This window comes from Armigeres subalbatus, chromosome 3 (assembly GCF_024139115.2).
Source record: "Armigeres subalbatus isolate Guangzhou_Male chromosome 3, GZ_Asu_2, whole genome shotgun sequence".
NCBI lineage: Eukaryota > Metazoa > Arthropoda > Insecta > Diptera > Culicidae > Armigeres > Armigeres subalbatus.
The window spans coordinates 422413288-422431595 of record NC_085141.1 but is presented as its reverse complement, the minus strand read 5'-3'; the positions used below and the strand labels follow the sequence as shown (position 1 = coordinate 422431595).

Sequence of the window (18308 nt, the reverse complement as noted above, 5' to 3'; positions counted from 1 at the left end):
TTTAAATTTCAAGTTTCAAATACAGTTACATTTATTGCTATAAAAGTTCCTAGATTTTTGCATGAAAATCTCACAAATTAGTGTACGTAAATATGTTTGCAAATCTGCAGATCGTATAACTTTGTAGCAAAAAGGCAAAAAGCGAAATATATAAATGTAGTTTTTTTTTTCATTTGACCTAAATGGATACATTGTGAATGTTATTTTGTAACAAAATATAATCAACTTAAACTGTTGCTGGTCTTTCGATAAACTAATAAAGATGATATGACATGGTAGTTGAAACTGAATAGGTGAGAAAATGACAAGACATCAAGAGATGTGTCGGTGCAACAGCGCACTGCCCTTGTAGACAATCTGTCTACATCGGTAGACCAATCATCAACAGCAAGTCGTTTCGAATTTTCGGTACGCATATCACCGTGTAATTAAAAGTTCGATACTTTTAAGTGAATCTCAACCCGTCGTTCCACTAATTTATTCAAGGAATCCACTAATTGATATTGTGCGCTAAAAGCATTCTGAAGAACCATCGGCTTCAAATTTGCTGCTGCTGGTGGTGCGGAATGAAAAACTTTTCAATTTCAGTATACGCAAGTAGGGGATCGGCTGATTTCCCAAAATCCATTCCGTCCATCCTACCCTATTGCGCTTGCAATCGAGCCGCAATTCCCGGTATTTTGGTAAACTAGGGTATCTGCTCCCATATTAATAACAGCCCGTATATTAATCTCAACCGTCGATAAACCAAATTAGAAATCAATTTGATTACAATTTCTCACATCGTATGCACACAATAATGAATAGACCACCTTCTCCAATGTTTGGAATATCATTTAAAATTCCGTTTGAGTAATGTTTTAGTTCACAAGACTCAAATTATTAAAAACAAAATTATAAAACACATTTATTTTCATTTTCCTACCTCTGAACTGTTGATTTGATGCACTGCTCGATTGCTACTAGCAGATTCATCTCATTTCACGCCGTTGTTTTCCACTCAATTTCAAGCTAAAACAAATGTATCCTTTCAAAATACACTTCACAACACATAGAGCACATCACATTTTCACTATAAATATAATCATATTTGAAAAACTAACGCGATTTCCTATAGTTTGATATAGGTTTATTTCGAACAACGTCTAAATTATTCTTGTCCGTATTCCAAACTATTTACATGGCCTGCAGCATCTGCAAGGGTTGCCGACCTAGATTTTTATTTCAAAAATGCTTGAATAAACTTTCATTGTGAAATTCAACTCTTATGTTTGTAAAACAAGGTATATCGAAGAGATAAGCTATGACAAACATAAAATTAAACTGATAAGTTGGAAAACTACAACAAAACTGGAATTTTGTAATTAAATTTCAACTCAAATACAAAACATTGAAGAATTCGGCATCACTGCAATCATATCGTTACGTATACACACAAGTAATAATGTGCGTATTTTATGTTGGAAACAGTATTATTGACATAGGTACAGACATAGGATTAACTGTTTTTGAATGTTATTGAAATAGGTGCATGACAGTGATGATGTTTTTTAGCTAAATACTTCTATAATGTGATAACAATTTTTTTTTTGAAGTTACCAAATTGTAATCAATTAAAACTGACGTGAGCCGAGCATAATTATTCTCATGTTTCTTGATTATTGGGTGAGAAATAAATGCATCTCATATGCGCACTGACTTATTGTTCTGGTTATAGGAACAGATACCCTACACGGAGGATGATGATGGCGTGGTTCCCTTCCGACACACTCTCACTCGCACCCTCGTTAACATATTCCTACGTGTGCCGGACCGGACCCGGGCGGTCGAAGGTTGTCTCGAGGAAAGGACCAGAGGAAAGCGTGGTCGGTGGATTGGCATTCGTTCGGTAAATATACACAACACATGTGCACGACCCAAGTCCACAGTTTTTGGGTTGACGGCTAGGACGGGTATCTCCCTCCCGGGCTCTCTGTTGGTGCTCTCTTGCAGTTTATTATAGTGCTTATCTCTCGCTCAATCATGCCGCGTCTGAACTAGTGGAAGCATGTGGCACGCTAAGTATAGTTCAAACAAACCGGTTTTCGTTTAGATCAATTGAGCGAATAAAAGCTTCATTTTTCGTTTGAAGATTTTTGTCTTTATTATTAATAAACTCAATTTAATTATTACTTTTTTATTTCTTTTCACATAATGGTGTAAGAGGGGCCCGCCTTAAAATTACAACACATTCGTTTGACAGAGTGTTATAACTTCGAAAGTTTTCACACAATCTGCATTGTGTACATTTTATTTTGTGTAAATTCCTTTGAATACGGTTTAATATTTTAAAGAATGGACTTGAAAGTACAATAGCTCGCCAAAAAATGTAAGCAACGATTATAGAAGTCATTTACAGCAGTTTAAGATATGAGACCAGCCTAGGGCTGCAAATCTCTATAATTAAGATAAAAAATAGATTTGCATCCCTAGGCTGGCTCATCTCTGAAATTTGAAGGTAACATTTGAAAAGGACAAAACGGTAAACAAATATTCTCTCCAGTTCCACGTCTGTTGGTCTAGAACTATCGATTTTCAAAATAGTTAGAGGGTTTAAAAATTTACCACAAATTAACCAAGGAATTGATTGAGACAATAAAACTAAATAAATTTATGACAGAAAACGTCAATTAAGAGTACTTTTAGTAGAAAATATAATTATTTACGATTTTTTTAGATTATAATATGATTTGTTTTCATAAAACTTCAAATGTATCGGGAATTTTTCAAAAATTATCGGGAAAAGTCGGGAAATATGCGGGAATGTTAAAATGGAAGTTAAGTGGTCACCTTGGTTAGGCATAACGAACGTTAGGCATAACGGACGATAGGCATAAAATGACCCGAGGAACAGCCTTCGATATAAAGATTGCTGAATTATGCCTAACGCACTAATGCGTAACGTCCTTATGCCTTACGTCGCGGATCCATACACATGTTGATCAATTTAGTCTGATTTTGTGAAGTGTGAAACTGAACTTCTATTTTTTATTTAAGTGTTTCGAAAGGCTCAGATTCTTTACCATGGGCATATTCTTATGAAATTATTTGAACGGTACCTTATTCATATTAACGGGGTTCATCATTTAATTTGAACTTCTGGTTACTCTATGAGCATCAGATGAACCGGTTTCGGCCTGCTCTCTTTGCTGTTTTGTTTTGATTCTGCGTTCCGTGTCACGATGTTCCGTTTCTCTTTTTTTTTCTCCAAACCACGTGCTAAAAGTCGTTTGAACACTTTTTAAGTTGAACGATGTTCAAACCAACGGGGTTCAAATCAAATTAGCATCTAATGTCACATCAAATACGATGTTGTGTTGACTGGGTCACATCCGATGACTATGACTATTGTTGCTACATATTTTGTTTCGATGAAAAGCGTCTTAAAAATATGTTTCGTCTTAAAAATACCAACGGCTCCTACTAAGATCGAGCCATGGCTCAGGCACTTGAAGCCAAACAATACTTAATCAATAAACATACTTGACTTCTCTAGGTTCATTATTTGCCTGAATCAGAACGTTAAGTTCGTTAGATTTGTTACAATGCGAATTTTCACTTTTTATTTTTTAATATATATTAAAGTGATTTTTTTTTATAAGATTAAGTTTATCACTTCTCGAATTTCCTGTTTTGAAATGCCAGTTTCTTAATCGAGCTTCCAAGATTTTGAATTATTGAAAGTTTTATTAAATCTTCTATTATTTTATTTCGTAAAACAAGGAATTAAAGCTCAAGGAAAGTTGGGCAAAGAAAACAGCTTTCTAAATGATTTCGATTATTTGACTTAATAATCCATATTTTTTGACGCCTCTAGCTATTTCAAAAGATAATAACAAAAAATCATAAATGAGCTGTAGTGTGACCGGCCTGAACAATTAGCTTGAAGCTCTCCCAAAGTCTGTTGAATATCAGTTCAAAATTCGATTTCAGCACTTGTTTTGATTTTTTATTTTAGGTTTTTGCTATAAAAGCATCAATAAATATAGGTTCCCTAGAATGTTGACCTGAAATTAATCAAATAGTCGAAAATGTGGACATTTGTGTTATAAGCCAATAGAAAATCTCGACGCGAGAAGTTAAGGTGACTCGGGAGGCACTACACACCGTGTTATTTTTCCTATCTTTTGTCTCTTTCTAGCATTTTCACCTCGTAACTTTGCAGCGGCGTATTTTGGTTTTCAGTTGTTTGATGTAAGTGTAAATGTATCAGCATGTAGATTGCGAGTAAGCACGCGCAAAGTTATTTGGCATAGCTTAAATTAGTGGAGAACGAAAAAAAAAGTTGTTGATTGTAAATCAATAGTTGCTTGATTGTTTTCAATAGTTTCACTATTTTTACTCAAAATTGATTATATTTGCAGTCTAATGAAACCATAAAGTTGTGCCAAATACTGCTTTTTGTTGTTGGAATAAATCGATGAATGTTGGAAGGTGCAAAATTTGATGGAGCTCTACAGCTACCATGGAAAGGAAAGGGTTAAAGCTTTCTATTAGGCTTTCGATACTGTAAAGTGTTGTGCGAGATTCGTCTGTAATAATGATGAAAAAAAGAGTTTAATACTTTCCATTTAATCGAAGTCGAGTCAAGTACGAGACACTGAAGACGGCCTCACAGTTGAGGTCGAAATACGTATCTGTAAAGATAACAAAACGTAGTGGAATTAAATGGAATGTACTAAACTCGTCTTAGTACTCCAAATTACCTCGGTTTGAGACTAAACCTTTTACAAATGTTATGATGGAGCGTGTCCAGTGGGATAATAAATAAATTCTTTGATAAGAAAATTATTTTGAGCTTTTTATTGGAATGTTTTCACCTGTCATAAGACGAGTTTATACAATCCCAGTACGAGTACGAGACACTGAAGACGGCCTTACTGTTGAGGTCGAAATACGTATCTGTCAAGATACAATTAAGTGGTGGAATTCAATGGGATTGTATAAACTCGTCTTATGACAGGCAAATTCTTTGTTTTATTTTGTCATGAAACAAAAGGAATCAGTTCTGAATCATAAAAGAACGTGTCCAGTGGGCGCCTGTCATGATATTTAATTTCCAACTAAGATTCTACGAATTACGAAACAAGAACTATATTGCTTTTTGTATTTATTTATTTATTTTCTAAGAATGGAACAAAAGTTATTTTTGACGTAAACTACGTCTAAGGGGAAGCCTCGGATACAGGGTGCAAAATGAAAATTTCCAAATTGTGAACCGTCACGAAATCATGTAAGATTTCAAACGGTAATAGCAACTTTATCTTTCGACGGATTTTCGAGATTTTCTTATTAATAGATTCCGAAACTTTCCACCAATTTTCTTATTTTATTAAAACCATTTAATATCAACGGCCAACCATTGAAAATTTTATTTCTTTCCAAACCGGGTGAAAAATTCAGAAATAATCAATCTCGTTCATAAATCCCCAACACGGACATCAGATTGCAGTTAGGTACAGGCCTTATGATCCACTGCTTCGTTTTTCCTGTGTATGAAAAGCCCCGTGTTTCGCATGCGCGCGTCATTCCCATTCTGGATTTCATGGAAAGCGGACCAAGGCGTCCAGAAGCGGTCCCAGCGACAACGGCTGTGGTGGTGCAGATGAAATTTTTTTCGTTCGATGGTGATGGCGGTCGTGTCAACAGCAGTACATCTTTACATCCGTGTTACAAGCAGCCTTTTGACGTAAACTATGTCTAAGGGGAAGCCTCGGATACAGGGTGCATCTATTGTTCTCCTTTGTTAAAAACAGTGAATTGACATTTCTCGCTTAAAATATTAGACACTCTTCTATTATAAGCAATAAATCGCCCCAAATTAATTTCGAATGCGTTTTAAACCAAAATGATGTTTTGGCAAATGAGTGGAATGATGCATTTTAGCATTAAAAATTTAAGCGTGATGCATTCCTTTATAATTGCAGACGATTTCGTTCGCACGGGAGGGCTCGTTGATTGAGATTTATGAGTGATGATGCGGATGAAATTTTTCGTTAGGTGGTGGTGGCGGTCGTGGCAACAGCAGTATATCTTTACATCCGTGCTCCCAATAGCATCTTTGAATCTGGCAATCAACGCCATGCTGTTGGTGAGGCACATAAGTGGAAATGAATCGGTTCTTTTCAGGACCACCATTATGTTTGGGAGGAAGGTTAAGTTGAAATATTTTTTGTCGTAAACTACGTCTAAAGGAAAGACTCAGATACAGGGTGTAAAACGGAAATTTCCAAATTCGAAACCATCACGAAATTAGGATAGATTTCAAACGCTAATAGCGTCTTTATGTTTCGATGGATTTTTAATCACTAACTCTGCAGAAGTCAAATGATGGATTGAATCTTATGAATTTTTGCGTTACTGCTGCCGATTTAACGCAACAATCTCATGAATTTACTCTCGGTCAAACCAAATTCCTCCAATGAAAAATTTAATGCCCTGAAAAGGACAGATTTCAGATCATGCGGATTCCTAATCACCAACACAACAGCAACCATTCGATAGTCAGAATATCACAATAGTATTTCAATTAAATGCAGATGCTGGCTCTATGGTTTTACCGCTACACTGCAACATAATGCCATCGTTGGATTTTATATTTGAATATTGCTCGAAACCAGTGTTGTCTCAAAAGAACAATTTCGTAATATCCATGAATGATGAGACTTGCTAGGTTCTTCATTTCACCAAACGGTTTTACGTAGTTTACGTCGGGCGGTCGTGTCTTGTACACAACCCTTATGATTTTTGTTTCATATGAATGACAAACGAATCATGTTATTTCGAAGAAATTCTCACAGTTTCCTTTAGCTGCCGCTTGTCAGTCAGCGTACACCTTCTCCAGTCATAATGTTGGCTAGCTGATTCCACCAATTCTTCATACGGCCGATGTCATTGGTGACTGCTCCCTGCATCTTCAGTTTCTGATTAATAATCACCAAAAATTACTCTATTGTATGGAACTGAGGACAATTTAATGGATTCAGATTTTTGGGTTGAACTGGACTTTACTATTGTAGTACCATTGTAGCACTTCCAGGCTACAATGGCAGCTGGCTAAATCTAGAGACTGAATGAAGAGTAAAATCCGGCTTTTGACGCAGATGGATTTTGCAGGACTGTGCATAATTATTTTTCTTTTCTCTTCCTCCATGGTGAATATTTTGAAACCACGTAAAAAAAATAGACTTGAAAGAATGGTTTACTAATTATGAAACGCTGTAAAAAACTTTCATATCCGACCGTTAGAACGCTAGTATCTCGAAAATGAAGTGCCCCATTTCTAAATAATCTAGGCTTTAAATATTGTCGAAACTTTGATATGGTAAAATACAAGGAATATCTGAACTTCGGTTAAAATCGAGTCACGATTAGCCTAGATCTAAATCTTCAAATATGGTCACGCAGGTGTCCAAATCTTGTTTAACAACTTCAAACGCATTTCAACCAACAAAATGCTACGTTACTTAACAAAAATTGATCGTTGACATTCGCCGATTCGACCATGAAATCAAAATTAGGTCAGCATTAAAAAAAACCCATGTTCTATCTAAAGGAAAAAAGTGTGTCATAAGAAAAAGTTCTTGTCACTTATATTGAAAGCAGAGGAAGTACTTCCTCTTGAGATATAATTTTTAAATCTGGAAATTATGTTCTCAGAAACTCTTGAATTGTCTAAAATAAAGCTAGTAGAATTATAAATTCGAAAACAATGTAGAACGGCGCAAACAAATTTGTTTGCAATGTTTTCAAAATAATCGATTTTGTCGATTAATCGATTAGTGTTCGGAGATGTTCACCTCCATCACATTCATTATGATCGATTAATTATGACCCTCAGGCTGGTGTACATGGACGAGGAAGGATTTTTCCTGACACCGATAATCGGCAGATGGAACGTCGCCTTCAGCTCAGGGTGGGTGACATTCAAACACAGGGCCATCGGCCGGATAAATCTTTCGTACTTTGGCGGTTTTCTGGTGAAACATTTGACTTTCGTGACCATTCGCTTCCACGCTTCCCGCTGCGAATGACCTTAAACACCTCGGAATTTGCCTGGGCGCGAACCTTCGGGATGGGCACGTCCCATTTGCCAGCTTTTTCCTTCCGTTTCTGCTTAGTCATATTGGATAGCACCTTGGCGCTGGATTGCACACCACAATCCAACAGATACGACGAAATGGCTCCATCTTCGACCTTTTCGGTGGTCTTCTTGACCTTTTTCTCTTCGTGTGCTTGGATTTTCTTCTTCATCTGGATCTTCTCGTTGCGTCGTTTCTGGAACAGCTTAGCTTTGATGCCGCGCAGCTTTCTGGCCATGGCGGCCCGCTTCTTGGGCTCGCGAGCCTCCCGTTTCCGCTTGCGTTCCTCAATCGAGTCGCCGGCCATGCAGCTTGATATGACGCTTAATGTACTCGTTCTGCGGCATTTTGGGGGCTGTGCAATGGTCCGGTCAGAGGCAGATCTTACTTAATGCTAATGAACTGTGGATCACTGCTACCGCTTTACAAACAGGAAGTCGTAATTTATATACGTAACGCCAGGTAGACACCTTCACAGGGCGTGTCATGGGGTAAGATGTACCATGGTCATTGGTCATATTGTCACCTATAGGCAAATCCTGAACGAATACCTTCCCCAATATCCAAATTTTGTTTTTCAAACAGATCAGCATTTTGACGTTGCTGATAATGTTGCGTTATCACCATTAAAGTTAACACATCGATGGCCACTCAATCAATTGTTGATTACTAGTGCCATTGCACTTGATCTAACAATAGGTGATTAGTCTAGCTCAAGCAATCTCACTTTTGTACGCAGCTTGGGTCAAGTCCAATGTTTAGTGTTTAATCTTTAACGCCAACGTTTTTCTGTGAACCAGCTTTAGCGTGAGCGCATTCGAGAGAATGTGAGCAAAATAAATACTCACTTGCCAAATGCTATTGCGATACCAGGCAGAGCCGCAGCGACAGCAGCCCCATCAGTCAGTTCAGTAGTAGGACCAGCTGATTTGTTTGAGACGCAGAGAGAGACTTCGTCGGTGCTGGTGGTGATGGCGCGTGTGTTTATTACTCACCCAGCTTGGTCGGCAGTTGCCATTCGATTCTAGCGCACACAGAAGGCGACATAGTTTCTCTCGAGCATCCGCCAAAGAATATACCGTTTCGGATCGGTTCGGTTCTGAATTTACGTACTCGTACCAAAGAAGTCATAATTGCCACTTTACTGAAGTTCTAGTCCCTATCAAGTTCCTGTTCTCATTAGTAATCGTTCGCTGCAAAGTGCATTGTGGCCGTAGTTTAGTGATTCTTCTCTCTAGTCTTTTAGTAAGTTGATGGGTCCCAGTTAGTTAGCGTTGAGTTGGTTGCTAGATAAGGCAACGTGCGTGGGTGTTCGATTGTTTGGTGCATGGCTAAATTCTGGGCTTTAAAATTATTAAATTGTGAAAACTGTGGTTGGGAGCTTTAAAAGGCGGAGAGTCGTGGAAAAGTAGTTGTTCGACAGAAGAAAGAGTGACGTTGTCGACGAAGAAACTGGGAGTAGGGTGATGAGTGGTTGTGAATAAGAATATTAAGCAACTGTAGAGGACCAACGTGATTTAGTTGTTAACGAATACAGTAGGGAGGAGAAGCAGTCGCAAAATGCGAATTAAGTGGTTAAGTGGGAACACTAAAGGTAAGTGGAATAAAAGAAATTATTTCAATAAGATGTCTGTGAGATCGACACTGCATTGCACATCAGAATGACCGGGAACTATGCTCAGAAATATTCCATCTCATTGGTTGTTGATGATTAAATTGAATAATGATGATACTTGTCAGAAGACGTTTTTTCCAGTTTACATCAAATATGAGTGACATGGAACTGTCTGTAAACATGACAATTTCAGAAAACAAGACAATTCCATGTTGCCAGTTTCGTATCGGAAACATGTGTTCTATATAATAATGTAAGATTTAATGAAATTTCTTTTCCTATCTTTGGAAATGACGAAACATGTTTATGAATCATTATTGAGTCGTATTACTTCCAAGAAATGGGAACTTGCATCAAATTTGACGGAATAGTGATATTACTTGATATTCTAGTCGTTTCCGGAAAACGTTAATTTGCTTGGTGTGAACTCATAAGCGAATAATCTGGCTATAATTACAGGTTTGAAGGGAACTCTAAGCAAAAGCGGATAATAGATGAATGACTCACATATCAGATTACATATGTTAAAGGGATGGAAATAAATTATCGAAATTAAACAGAATCCCCCGCCGTAATTTTCTGTGTAATCAGTAGAAGATGCTAATGAAAATATTTTAATGTACATCTGTGAGAGGTCAGTCAGTTGATTACCTTGTCAGAATTAGCCATTAAATTATAGTATGATCGTTGTCCTCAGAAAACACAAAGGCTGGTTATCAAAAACGACACCATTAATCCTCGACGTCAATGCAATAAATATGCATTGGAATCAGACAATGAGTTCGTTTTTCAGACTCATGATCGTTTTTATTAAATTTGTAGAGTTGCCCAAAAAACAAGCAACTATAAACGTTTCTTAAATCATAATACCTTTAAAAAAAATGTCATTTTCGATATATTTGTCTGAATGCTAAGTAATTTGTAAACGTTCTCTTATAGTCAGTTGAAGCTGCCTGTATTATTATCTTTGCAACTTAATGATGATGAAATTTCGGTCAATGCTTTTCATAATTAGCGGGCCTGTTACAATGTCATCGCAAGTCACGTAAAATGGGGGCAATCCCCCTACTTGGGAACTACCAACGTTTCATGTCTTAATTCACTGGCGGAACAGATAATTGTTCCTCGGAAGTCCGCTGCCCACTCTGCTGATTCGCTTCGGAAAACCTCGAAGTGTGTAATAAAGCAAATATAGTACGAAGGCTGCGTGGGTGTCGGTACAGCTTATCTTCAATTTCTGACGCAGTGACGACCATCCGTTATCTTCACACTTATTATAATGATGGGTCTGTTTTCTTTGGATTTCCAAGATTACTACGTTCGATTGTGAATGAATCATACGCTGCGATAAGCGTGTCTATCACTTCCGTTGGCTTATGTCACAATCACAATCGGTAGTATCAGCCCGATGCGATATAGGTTTTATCGCCAACGACTTCCCGGTATGAAGCACGTGTGCGAATCTTGGCTTGGCGCCTTCCATGTTCGCGTGGTACGTAGCGATGTTTCGTACCTCCACCCCGATCAGCCCCGACCGGTGAATAAGTAGGTAAACAGCTGGTTAGTGGAACGTGTGACTCACAATTTTCCGCTTCCCACCCACCAACGACGGCCGGTGAACGCAAAAACGCGTGTGTCAAAGAAGTTCATTGTTGTCGGCCTGTCTATAGGCCAATGTAGTGCAGGGCCAACGGCAGCCAGTGCCAGTGGTGGTAAAACGGTTTGTTTATATGTTTACGCCCCAGTTGCAGCTGCTTTGGCTTGCACTCTTCCCTTCCACGCCGACGACGAGGGCTTCACGTTTCATGTTCACTGAGCTCGGATGGTTCGAACTCGACGCTGCTGCTATGTCAGCTGCTGGCTCTACTTGCATTTATGCGTATGTACATACATTGGGTTTCTTGTTGTCTGCCTCTCCGTGGGTTAGATTATAGGGGTTGGCATCCTGCAAGAACATGCTCGTTCAGAACGGCTGCCTTCTATTTCTCGTTTATCGCTATCAATGCACCGTGAGGTTGCGCCACCTCGAACGTCTTTCATTTATGTAAAAGTCAATTTGTGTCACAAATATCCATTGATTAGCTCAATATCTCACCCGTAGAATGAATGTCAGATTTTTCTATAATTCTGAATAAAATGTTGGCATCTTCGCACTTTCAAAATCGCTCGTACAAATATTAGGGGAAATGTTCCGATCTCCGTCTCACTGTACATATATCCATCTCATCGCTAAACAAAGAAATACGGCACCAAATTCGTCGCTTCTTTTTGTCAACATGCGTGCTCACTGCTAAAAAAATCACATAAATAATAACCAAACCAAATTCCTTCCCATTGCTTTGTTTTTATGGGATGGAAATTGGAGCTGGGAGCGGCGAACCGTTCCCCTATATAAAATCTTTAAAAAATATTATTTGTTAAATTGATGTTTGGTACAATTATTTTGTAGGTGTTAAAACATTTTGTAGGTGTAAATGTTTTATGTAGAACTGGACGAATTCTTACAAATTTTATGGATACGAATACCGATAGATTAAAAAAATCAAGTATAGTTGTTCTGCGTTGATCAATGTCACCCTCATTCACGGTAGATTGACTCGCGTCATCTCGCATTGAATTGTATGAACGTGCGAGCGAGCACTGGGACGGAATTTGTATCAAGACGACGTGCCTCGACTTGTTCTGACAAGTCTGCGAAAACGTTCCGGTTTCGTTTGCCATTGATCAATGTTGTTATGGGACCCGAATGCGCCTCGTATTTGCTCATCAACGTCATCATCATCGTCGTCGCTGTCGCATCCTATTTTTCCAATCCTGTCGAATGCATGTCTATCGCCACTTTGATGTTTGATAGGAACACTCTTTTATTTGGTTTGGGGCATCTGTGCAAATATTGTAGCATTATGTTCCCACAGTCCCTAAATGTGGTAAATGGCATTCTTACTTCCTCCCGATAAGAATTCTTTCGTAAATGACCGGAACTGTTGTTTGTTGGTAAATTGAGAAATCCCGAGATACATTCGTTACTTGATAGTTTGTTGACGAATTCTGTTATTGACAAGGAAAAAACTAATGGAATTTCGATGGAGGCAGGTCTTTGGACTAAAAAAAACTACAAATTCTGAAGTGTCAATAATGACGTATTGCCGTAGTTATTGGATGTTGAGGCGAGGGCAAATGTTATGGCAAAGTAAGCTGGGGGAACATATGGGGCTACAGTTGACGACAAAGTATCAACCATCCGAATTGGTAATTCTTAGTGTGTTTATCGGAATCGTTGAATAAAATCATCTTTGATGGAGATTTAACTTCGCATTTAATTCTGCTTTCGGTTGGAAACAAGAAAAATGTGTCACAATAAGATAAACGCAGCTGCCCAGGCGCAATGCGATATTCTTTTTTTAAATCTCATAACACTTCGTTCCACTGATCACAGTCGTTACAATAATGGAGTCCTGATGGAGCAAGTAAAATGGATCTGGACGCCAACGAAGCTCAGAGTCACGGACTTAAGGTCAGTCTTATTACCCAAATTAAACCTAAAAGTGACAGCTGTTTTGATTTTTTAGAATTTTGTTTTTTGAGCTTTTCATCCAATAAAATAATTTCTTGAATCTACTCATCTTATTGATTTTGCAACATATTTAGAGTTTAAAAATTCTCATTCATAGTCGATGTTGGATAAGTATTTTAGAGTGTAACATTCACAACTACAGTCAAACCTTCATGAGTCCATATTGATGGGACCATCGACTCGTGGAAATATCGAAATGTGGAACAGAAAATCCTTGGAAAGCTCTTTAAAGGGTCCATCACAGTAACCCAGAAAATATTTTTAATATGACATAATTTGCCTCCATGAGTCGATATCGAGTCAAAGAACATCGACTCGAGGTTTTTCTGTATACTCTTATATTGAATAAGGTTAGTTTCACTTTTCAAGGTATACGTGCGAAAACACAGAAAAACAAAAAATTCATTAATTTGTAGAATTTTTTAAATAAAGTTTAAATCGCGTTTAAACATGCATTGACATTTATATTATTGATCGACATCAAAAACTTTTCGGAATCTGAACAATTGAAAATTACAAAAACTAATCATTACCCGTCTAAAGGCGTTCTTGGGGGAAGAGGTTTAATATGATTTTGAAGACTACTCGAAAAAAATGGACACTAAAATGGTCGCTAAACATCCATTTTAGCCGGATTTTCTTCAAAATTTTAGGGAGTAAACCACAACACTATGGGTTTATTGGCTTATTGGATTTCCTCTCCATCACTGCAGGACCGCATTTTGTCCCTGACACCTCTCTTGAGGTTTTGTACTCCGTGAGATCCCATGAAAGGCAGATGGTGCTTTCGGAGGCACTCGTCTCGATACATTTGCTCGTTGATGGTACACGTGATGTATACGGAAGAACTAAACTACCCAAAAGTGAGTTCAATTCACTCAATTTCGGACTTCCGTACGGGATGCCACATTTGAGTAAATGGGGTCGAAGTAGTTTGGGGTTTGTAGTTTGTGGATGAAAGAGAAGAGAAAAAATAACTCAAAAGTAAGTTTAAAAATACTCAACGTCCCGTACTGCTAGCCGTTTTTAATTAAATTGCTTCTAGAATTTTTGAGAAGAGTTTAAAAAAACTTCCCGTATGCTTCCCCATGCAATATTTTTCTAATATCATCCTTCGACTTCTTCTTCTTCATGCAACCTTTAATCGTCAATATCATCAGGAACGGTCAATCATGGTGAAACAAAGTAGAGCTCCTACCCTGGCAATGGCCTCGATCTAAGTCTCGTCGTGCAGCTGGTTTCGTCAGCCAGTCTCGGTACAGCTTCCTGACCTTATTTCATTGTTTTTTTTTTCGACACACCAGATGGAAACCTCCGCTTCTTCGCCGCAACGCGGATCGAAAGATTCGGTCGATACTTGAGCAGTCGTTTGGGTCTCCACCCGTGACACCGTTGAATAATCGTTATACACGACGGCTCACAACAATTCTTGGCGGATCAGCTGTTGTTTCGTTGTCATCTCAATAACCAATTGACGTATTGTGATGAACTCCTGCAAATTAGCATCCCTATAACCAGAGACCGGCGGTGTGAAAAACTGTCGAAATGGCAACCTATGAAAATGCATGAAATCGTGAAAATAGTACTGGCAGTACTTGAACTTTTGCTTGCTTCTTATGGATCCAAAATGTAAACAAGTCGAATAGGAATCGCTTTTGACGGTTCAATTGGAAACAAGATGGCGTCATCGCCTATCTCTTATTCTAGGGTTTCTACTGCAAATGTAAACATAACACTCTTAGCTAGTTACAATCAAAATTTCACCAATTTTTAGCCACACGTTGAAAAGTAACAAGCTACTCAGTGTATCTCATTTTCATCGAGTACAGTCTTTAATTTGGGAAATGAAACGCAGCCTTAGCCACCAAGTGGGGCCATAGACACCCTTTGATACAAGGGGCTTTACTCCATACATGCTTCGGAGGATAGTTGGCACCAACAGCGATCGCACATCTCAATAGCAGAAAAACAACATTCAACCAAAGATGGCAAAAAGCAACAAGATAACCGAGTTCAAAACTTTTCATACATCTCACCGGAGACACTGAAATCAATGAAAGTGCTTCCATCTGTTGCACAAAAACTCAACCATCAAAACTGTTTTTGAAGGTTTTTGTTTATCGTGTATCGTGAATGTATTTAAAAAATAAAACAAACATCAGTAACAGTTACTTGACAACACCATCTGTATTTGTGGTTTTTTTTTGCAACGAGAATGATTCGTGACTTTTGTTTAGACAAATTTCTCTGATAGCTTTTTTCTTCAAAACTCTGTTCTCCTCCTCCACGATAACAAGTCGCTCCATAGAATTAATAACTCGCTCCACATCCAATGCGTAATCATGATCATGGGCCAAATGCTTGTCGCGAGTTTTCCTTGGATTTTCGTGAGTTAGGTGTATTTGCTGATCGATGTCGACATTTCCCAATTCAACTTCTCTAGCAACATCAATTTCGTTATCCTCATATTCGTGGTCTAAATCCAATGGAGTTTCTTCTTCGATCGATGAAACATCTATTTCCATCGGAGTTGATATTATTGCTGATGGATTGGCCGGTAAAACCGATGGAGCTGCGCTAGAATGGATTTAATAGCTGGGCTTTGTTATCATTTTTCTCATAAACATATCATTGAGATTTATTTCTATGATTTGTAAAAGCAGAGTTGGCGAAATATTAGAGCAGATTTGACTGTTCTTATTGATACAGGTTTTGACAACACTCGATCCAGGGTCTCACATCCCTAAACATAATTTAATATACGCACTTCTACAAAATCAAAATAAGATGGGTAAACAGCTTGCCAGTTCAGTTAAAACAGTCGAGGTGTGTATTTTATACAGCTTTTGAAAAGTCTTCGAAGAACTTGTACATAACGTTTGTGAAGATCCATTAATTATGTAATACAGCGGTTCTCAACCTTTGTCTTGAGAGGTACCCCTTTGAAATTTTGCATTTGAAGTAGGGTTCCAATCCTTTGAAGAGAAGCTCCTTGAATTCCTTTGAAGTAGGCTTCCGCGCCTCTTGGTAAGAGGCTTCTGAGCCACTTAAAATGAGGCTTCCTTTGCATCTTGAAAGGAGGCTTCCGAGCCTCTTGGAAGGAGGTAACCTAACCACTTGAAAGGAGGCTTCCGAACCTCTAGAAAAGGAGGCTTTTGAGCTTCTTGGAAGGAGGCTTTTGAGTCTCTGGAAAAGAGGCTTTTGTGTCTATTGAAAGAAGGCTTTTGAGCTTCTTGAAAGGAGGCTTTTGAGCCTCTAGAAAAGAAGGCTTTGAGCTTCTTGAAAACACAGAGGCGTCGCGTGGTCAATTCTTCAACCTGTGCACCGAGCGGTGTATTTCGGTTTTCAGTTGTTTGATGTAGCTGTCAATGTATCAGCATTAAAATTACGAGTAAGCACGCGCCGGTGATACTTTTTTTAAAAATTATAGTTGATGTAGAAACGTTAAGCATTTAATAATGTAAATTATGACGAGTTGATAATTGTTCGTGCTTCTCGTATCAAAGTTAAATATTTTGAGAAAAAACCTGACCTGAAAAGGGACCTGAAATGACACATCCAATAAGAACGATCTATCTTCAACCGTGTTTCCCATATGTTTCGTCTATCTGTTTCTAAGCTACATCTTATTTTTCGAATTAAGCTCAAACTAAACTTAAAGTGAAAGTGGGTTTAAGTGAAAACAAACTAATCTGAGAATCATAATGCTTTTCAATATGACAAATAAGACAGCTATTCAATGAAACGGTATCTTTTAATTTTAATTCAAGTTATTTCGTAGAATGAGACAAGTAATAATAATTATGTGTTCATACAATTTAAATAAATGATTAGACAGGTAATACACATTTGTACTTGTCATAAGACGAGTTAGTACAATCCCATTGAATTCCACCACTTAATTGTATCTTGACAGATACGTATTTCGACCTCAAATGTAAGGCCGTCTTCAGTGTCTCGTACTTGACTCGACTTGTCGAGTCGAGTCAAGTACGAGACACTGAAGACGGCCTTACATTTGAGGTCGAAATACGCATCTGTCAAGATACAATTAAGTGGTGGAATTCAATGGGATTGTACTAACTCGTCTTATGACAAGTGAAGACATGCCACTAAAAAGCTCAAAATAATTTTCTTATCACACATTTGTAATTAGCATGCCATACATATCAGAAAAATGGAGTCTCTACAATAAAGCTTATACAGATATGTTCCGTTTTTATCAACACGGTCCGTGAGTTTCAGTTGATAAAATCTGAACAGTGACAAAATCGGAATAAGCCTTTCGCCATACTGATTTGAGAAAGTTAACTCCTAGTGTGCCGCTGTAAACACGCTCAAAGCAGGTGATTTATTTGTGTCTTATGATCTCATAAATATTTTTGGGCATATATCTCAGCTTAGGACATTTTTTTGTAGACTTATTTCTGGATGCATTCAAGGATTTGTACTCCAGAATAGTTTGGACGGCCTAGTACATCCGAAAAAGAATTTCAACGATTTTTCAGTTATATCAGAACGCTATATACCAATGTAATCCTTCGTCCTAAAGTAATTCGCGAAGTCGAAGCAAATTCTGCTCTTACCTCCTATGTAAAACTCCATTGCTATCTGTCAGAGTTTGAGTGAAACATGGCCGCCATCTCCTCCGCTCTGTTGCTCTACTGCAAAAACCCATAAAGAACTGTCTTTGGTTGTGTGAAGAATTTTGCTTCGACTTAAGGGCAAATAAACCCTTATCACTTTTATTTCGATGAGGGGAAGTCGGTGAAAAGAATCCTCTCTTGTTAGTTACGGTCTTATTACCGTTAGTGCTTGAAATATTATAACTACAACATTGAACATAAAACTAATCCAAGTTAGTTTATTTCAAAAATGATTGAATTTTCTTGTTGATAAAAACGGAATAATTTTGTTGACGAAATCGGAGCGTGACAAAATCGGAGCGTGATAAAATCGGAACGTGATAAAATCGGAACATATCTGTAATCTAAACGTT

General features: G+C 38.0%; 1 protein-coding gene and 1 pseudogene across 3 annotated transcripts in view; one reads left to right on the top strand and one right to left on the bottom strand.

Annotated features, from left to right (window-relative positions):
• The window catches only part of LOC134227355 (uncharacterized), a 125231-nt gene that overhangs the window by 76438 nt on the left and 30485 nt on the right, over positions 1-18308 (top strand). The gene's annotated exons all lie outside the window — the stretch shown is intronic.
• LOC134221404 (ribosome biogenesis protein NSA2 homolog) lies at positions 7853-8503 on the bottom strand (annotated as a pseudogene).